This window comes from Narcine bancroftii, chromosome 5 (assembly GCF_036971445.1).
Source record: "Narcine bancroftii isolate sNarBan1 chromosome 5, sNarBan1.hap1, whole genome shotgun sequence".
Lineage (NCBI taxonomy): Eukaryota > Metazoa > Chordata > Chondrichthyes > Torpediniformes > Narcinidae > Narcine > Narcine bancroftii.
In genome coordinates this window covers 52,108,347-52,114,346 of record NC_091473.1, presented here as the reverse complement: position 1 = coordinate 52,114,346, position 6,000 = coordinate 52,108,347, and positions in this window count along the sequence as shown.

Genomic DNA, 6,000 nt, shown 5'->3' with positions numbered 1-6,000 from the left:
CTCCCTTTCCACAGCAACCTGGGTTATATCTCACTGGCCCTGGGGACTTATCAATTTGAATATTTTTCATTTGATCCAAGCACTTCCTGTTTCCTAATCTCAGTATGATCCAGCACACAAACCTGTTCTATTCAGACGCCACCTTGACCAAGGTCCTTTTCTCTGGTGAATACTGAAGCAAAGTATTCATTTAGGACCTCCCCAACCTGCTCCACCTCCAGGCACATGTTGCCTTCTTTATCTTCTTCACGTATGCATAGAACACCTTCAGGTTCTCCTTAACCCTACTTTCCAAGGCCTTCTCATGCCCCTTTCGAGCCCTTCTATGTTCTTTCTGAAGTTGCTTCCTGGCAACAATATAATTCTCATGAGCCCTTCCTGATTTTTGCTTCCTAAATCTCATGCATGGTTCCTTCTTCCTCTCAGCTACCTCACCTGTTTTGCCAACCACAGTTCCTTTTTCCTATCATCTCTTCCCTGTCTCAGTGGGTCAAACCTATCCTGAACCCCCATGCAAGTGATCTCTGAACATGCTTCTTATTAGTTCTGTTCTTTCTCCCATAAACATCTGTTTCCAATTTACTCTCACTAGTTCCTGACTCATTCCATTGTAATTAGCCCTTCCCTAATTAAAAATGTTACCATTTTTGTCTGGTTTTATTCTTGTCCATGACTATGCTTAAACCGAAGGGAGTTGTGGTTCCTCTTACCGAAATGCCACCCCACCCAGAGGTTCACTACCTTGAATCAGATCCAGTATGGCCTCTCCTCTGGTTGGCTAGTCCACATACTGTGTCCTGAATCCTTCTTGGACACAACTGACAAATTCTGTCCCAGTCAATATTAGGGAAGTTGAAGTCTCCCATGACAACACTGTAATTTTTGCCCCATTCCAAAATTTGCTTACTTATCTGCTCCTCAGTGCCCAAGAACTATTTGCGGCCTATAGGCTACTCCCAGTACAGTGATTGAATCCTTCCTACTTCTGACTTCTACTCAAACCGACTCAGTAGACACTCCCTCTACTCAGTGGTTCTCAACCTTTTTCTTTCCATTCACATACCACTTTAAATATTCCCTTTGCCACGTGGGCTCTGTGATTAGTAAAGGATTGCTTAAGGTGGTATGTGGGTGGTAAGAAAAAATTTGAAAACCACTGTTTTATTCGTACATAATTGACTCGTTATGTACACAGTTTCATCACTCCAAAGGAAATGGGCCAATAACAATTTTTCTCAAGCAAAATATTTCAGTAACAATTAGGTCTAGAGCAGTGATTCCCAACCTTCCCTTCCCACTCACATCCTGTAGAGCTCATCGAAAGAACCAAAGACTTGTTGATGCAAACCAAGGCTTTTATTAGCAAAAGACTGGAGCTCTTCACAGGTGGCCGACCAGTCCGGAATGATCCGACCTGGCTAGGGACACAACCCTTTAAGGCCCAGACAGTAGGTGTGGCTAAGCTCTCAGCCAATCACTGTAAGCACAGTCATTACATACTCTAGATACTGTAACTATATACATTGGTGATAGGTCTATCCTACCTTAAATAATCCCTTACTAATCACTAAGCACCAATGGCATAGGGATTTAAAGCGGTATGTGAGTGGAAAGAAAAAGATTGAGAACCACTGTGTCCTCCCTTTCTACAGCTGTGATGCTATCCCTGACAGATCAGTAATGCTATCTCCCCCCCCACTCACTCCCTTACCTCCCAGCCTATTCCTTTTTAAACACTTAAACCTGCATCAGCCAACTTTCTGCAACGGCGACATCATAATTCTGTCTTCAACCATGATCTAAGTAGGGGGGAGTCACGTGATGGAGTCGTGGCTGGTCGGGTGGTGCCAGCCCTCTCCAAAGAAAAAAAAGTGTGAATAAACAGAGCTCAATAAACATTAAATACAAGAAGAGAAAGATAAAGTTACAGAGAAGAGACAGAAAATGGCACCCAAATGAGAAAAAGTAAGAATAACAGAGAAAAGGGAAGAAGGAAAATCACTGGAGAAGAAAGAAGAAGGCCTTACCTGCACGTCGGAGCAGAGAGCTACCGTGGAGAGGAGCAGCCAATCTCTGGTGTTGGTGAGTCCCCAGAGGAGAGGTGTCCTCCCGACCGGCAGACTTCAAAAATGGCTCTAAGAGCCAAGAAGAGGTGCGTAACTGTGCATGCACAGTGCGCAAGTAAAAGAAAAGGTTAATGTCGGCAGGAAGGGGACTCAGCTGAGGAGCGGCCAGCTGCGGAGTGGCCAGCTGAGAGATGCCCAGTATCGGGGCATTCGGCTGGGGGAAGTAAGCAAGAAGGAAGAGTGGTGAGAAAGAGAATGAAGGGTTGGAAGAGGGTGAGCAGCAATGGGGCGACCGGAGGGGGGATGACCTGCGGCAGGAAGCCCAGCAGTGGGTCAACCTGCAGCGGGAGGACCAACAACGGGTCGACCTGCAGTGGGAGGCCCAACAACGGGTCGACCTGCAGCAGGAGGCCCAACAACAGGAGACACAGCAGCTGGAGGCCCAGCAAGGATACAGAACCAGCAGGATGAAAATACACAGATACAGAGAAGAGAAGAAGATGACACAGACATAAATACAGACATGGAAGAAGACCAAGAATTTCAAAGGAAAGAAGAAGGTAAAATAGAAGGACAAAGTTTAGATAAACCCTTTTTTGAAGAACAAATGAGGTCATTAAAGAATGGCTATCATTAGAATTTAGTTCAATCAAAAGAAAAATGAAAAGAGCTAAAGACAGAATGCAAAGCTTAGAGTTGGTCATGACTAAAATAGGGAAAACAAAAAGAGTAGAAAATGTGGAGGAACGAGAAGCTGCTGTAGAAATGGAGATAAATGATTTAAGAGGGAAGTTGGAAGAGAGCGAAACAAAAATTAAAGAGACACAAGATTTATTGTCACAAAAAATTGATGTATTGGAAAACTACAGAAGGCGAAACAACATAAAAATAGTGGGCCTGAAAGAAGGCAAAGAAGGGTCAGATATGAAGGAATTTATAAAACGATGGATCCCGAAGGTGCTGGAAATGACAGATTCACATGAAGAAATAGAAATCGAAAGGGCGCATAGAGCACTAGAACTAAAACCACCACCACATCAAAAACCGGGACCATATTGGTAACATTTCTAAGATATACTACAAGAGAAAACATACTGGAGCAGGCAAGAAAGAAGGTTAGGGAAGACAATAAGCCATTGGAATATAAAGGACAAAAATATTTTTTACCTGGACATAAGCTTCGAACTTTTAAAGAAGAGGAAGGAATTAAACACGGAGAAAACAATCTTATGGAAGAAAGGGAATAACTTTATATTAAGACATCCAGCAGTACTCAAAGTATTTATTCCTGGGGAATGTAATGACTCAAAGAAAGCCCAAGAATTTGCTGAACATTTGCAGAACAGGAGAAGAGAGGAGAAGGAGTGACAAGAAGGATGACCGGCAAGAAGATTTACAAAAATATGTAATAAATATAAAGTAAAGATAATGTATATATAAAGATTTAAAGATGGATAAGAGGAGGGGAAGAAGGGAAAAAAAGAGAGAGCTTTGTGATAAGTATAGGAAAATAGTGTTCTCTGGGAGGGCTGGGGAGGAGAATAAGGGTCACTGCGAAATCGGTTGACAATTGTGAGTAAGTTTGCAAACCGAATGGAAAGGGGAGTTGTGGTTGCCATCAAGGGACAAGGGGCAATCCAAGGAAGGGTTCATTTGGGGTTAAAGGGTTATTGCTTGTGGGGATTGTTCGGGTATTTCATGTCTTAAGTGTGTTGTCATATATTGAGATGAAAAGGAAAACTTAAAAAACAGTAATGGAAAAAAGGGATGGAGGTGGTGAAGAGGTGGAAAAGAAGTGAAAATAAAGATATAAGATGGCCATGTTGGACTATATGACTATAAACATTAACGGAATATATAACCAAGTTTAAGTGTATCCCGTTGGAAAAAAAATCACATGTAATTTAAAAGACAAAGTTACAATGTTTGAAAAAACCTGGGAACCATATATGGAAGTTAACAGAGAAAGCAGGCCAAGGACCACCATCACCTAAAATGATAAGCAGATAAATTCGATCAGATTTAATGTGTATAAGTAGATGATATATCTTTTTTGTTTCTGTTCCTTTTGTATAAAGATATTGTTTTATTGTATTTTATATGTTCAATATTTACTGTTTTTGGAGGGGGGTGGGAAGGGGGAAGGGAGGGATGGGGAAAAAAAGAAAACGTCACTGTGAATATTTAAAGAGATGCATCTGTAAATATATTGGTTGATATGGTTCATCGTGCGATAAATAATTACAAAAAAAAACATGATCTAAGTTCGCCTCTTTCATTCCTTGTATTGAAATAGATAATTCTCTGCCTTGCCTATTTAAGTCTCTGTTATATACCTCTTAACTGTAATGACTTTATTTTATTCCACACTGTAATGGAGAAGCTGTGGTCACAACCTGGTGGCACTGCAGTGCTCCTATTCGGAGGACACATCACATGCCAATCAAGGTCAGACTTGCATCAAGGTGACCCTAGCGATTGGCCCATCTAAATTACCAGGTGCTGCAGTCCAGTCAGCCTGCCTGGACTCAGCCCTGACCCTCACCCATTTGGATCAGGTGAAACACCTAGGCTGAGTCCCTGCACTTGGCTTCGAACCATTGGCTACAGCACCCAGCCTGCCCTGGGTGATTGCCACCCAACACCTGCTGCAGGGCTATAAAGGACCATGTTCCCCTTTGTTCTGTCTCTTTTTGACCCCTCATGGCACGTGAATATCACCTTTCGCACTGCATTGGGGTGAGTCCTGAGATTAGGTAGCTAGAGCCATGTCCATACCAGTCAAGGGATGGGGGCATGTAGTATCACCTTGTTCTGACTGTTGATTGTATGGGTATTTGAGTAATTTCCCCAGTTCTGTCAGTTTCTCCCTCATTATCTAAAGTGTATATTCATCCCTTGTGTATTGTGTTGTGTTTAGGTTCATTTAGCATTTCGATCCTGTGATCCCAAAAATAAACTTGTGGTTTGGTCTGTTTCTTAACCTGTGAGACCCACAAGATCCCTTATAACAATTACCTCCTCTGGCAGTGAGTTCCAGATAGTGTTTAAAAAAAAACACCCCTTCGATCTGTTTTGAATCTCCTTCCTCTCATCTCAAACCCATGCTCTTTTATTATTGATAATTATACATTCTTACCTATATTTCTCAGTCTTATAAACCTCCATCAGGTCACACCTCAGCCTTCTTCACTCCAGAAGAAACAAGCCCAGGCTGTCTGATTTCTTTCCAGAACTCACATTCTCCAATCAAGGCCAAATTGTAAGGAATCTCATCTGCACTCTCCAGTCCACCTCCTTGCTATGGTCTGTAAACAGAACTGTGCCCAATACTCCAAGGGTGGCTGTGTAAAGCTGCAACTTTACACTTGTGGCACAGTTAGTGTTAGACATTGTAAAGTAAATGCAAAATCAGGCATTATTAGAGTCTCCCAATTCCAGGGGCCCAGGTCCAATCCTGACCATGCGCACTGACAGTCTAGAATTTGCACATTCTTCCTGTGGGTTTCTCCCGAGTGCTCCAGTTTCCTCCTGAGATGTGCCAATTGGTTGGTCAGACACTTCAAATAATGGGAGTGTCGAGTGATTGAGGGGCATAAGCTGGATTTACGCGTGAGGATGTTCCAGGTGTACTGAGGAAGGAATCAAAAAAACTCGTGGGATCAGTCCTGGGAGCTCGACCACACCTGGTTGGTAGAAAGTTGCATCTCAATCTCAAGATGTAGCCTCCCAGATGCATCCTCTCCCTCCAGGACTGGTGGCGAACCCCTCCACTCCAGCCCTGCTCTAGGCCTTAAGTTAAAGTTCAAGTCACACTAATGTCAAACACATTACCCCAGCCTAATGAAGTTACGTACATTTGTGACATTGTACAGTGAGAAGAGTTCTTCTGTGAGCAGCCTAACAGGTTATCTCTAACTTTCATGCAGCCATG